This window comes from Limulus polyphemus, unplaced genomic scaffold (assembly GCF_000517525.1).
Source record: "Limulus polyphemus unplaced genomic scaffold, Limulus_polyphemus-2.1.2 Scaffold1472, whole genome shotgun sequence".
Classification (NCBI taxonomy): domain Eukaryota; kingdom Metazoa; phylum Arthropoda; class Merostomata; order Xiphosura; family Limulidae; genus Limulus; species Limulus polyphemus.
In genome coordinates this window covers 44,730-45,652 of record NW_013667082.1, presented here as the reverse complement: position 1 = coordinate 45,652, position 923 = coordinate 44,730, and the positions used below count along the sequence as shown (strand labels likewise).

At 31.3% G+C, this 923-nt stretch overlaps 1 long non-coding RNA gene across 1 annotated transcript in view; it reads right to left on the bottom strand.

Moving 5' to 3' along the window:
* The window catches only part of LOC111086833, a 20,426-nt gene extending 19,503 nt beyond the window's left edge, over positions 1 to 923 (bottom strand). Inside the window, exon 1 of the long non-coding RNA XR_002611546.1 lies at positions 860 to 923. This is a non-coding gene — a long non-coding RNA (uncharacterized LOC111086833). The remainder of the gene's footprint in view (positions 1 to 859) is intronic.

The following is a 923-nucleotide window of genomic DNA, read 5'->3' as shown; positions in this document are numbered from 1 at the left end:
AATGGTAGGACTAGGGGACACAAATATGAATTTTGGCGAGTAGGAGTCATCATCAACTAAGACAGTTTTATTTTTCTAACAGGGTGATTGACCTTCGGATGTTATGAAGGCAGTAAATTTAAGTGAGTTTAAAGAAAGGTTTATAAGTATATGAATGATAAGGGCTAGATTTAAGTTTTATTAGTTTAGTTTGGAGGATGGGACAGCCTAGATGGACCTATATTATGTTATGATTTGGAATATTCTACTCTTTGCCTATTTACTTTCAGGTTTCGATATATCTGTATTCTCGTTAATAATATTCTGTTTTCAACTGTCAAAAGTTCTGTAAAATGGGCACTTTAATTTTTAATGTTGGGTAAATGTATTTAGTGACATTGCTTCTTCTAAATCTAGTAGGTAAGCTAATAGCTTCACCATAGCTAAACAGTTTTGCCAACAGATCCATGTTTGTCATTTACTTCAAAATCAGTTTGTGGTCCATAAACTCTAGGACAAGTTACAGACAAAATTAATTCATTTTGTATACCATATAACTGTGGTATTTTCAGGTTTACCTGATATCCTGTTAAATGACAAGATAAGTTAGCAGAATTACTAGAGATTCAATGAGAATATTTATTACAAAGTAGTTCTGAGTTAATAACTGAGTTTGCAAGAAGGAAATATGAAGACTCTACAAAATTGTACAAAAATACAATAAATATTATTTATTTAATACATAAATATAGTGTGTGTATACATGCTTTTGGACAATAGAATGTTTACTGGATCTAAAACTACTTTCTTTCCAAATTGTCTTTGTTGGGATCCTATTCCAGTCTGACTAAGCCTTAAGTATTGGTAATTAAAGACTTACCCAGAGTGACTACTGATACCCATACGATTGTTATTCCTGTTACGTCTCCGTTTTTAATTGATTT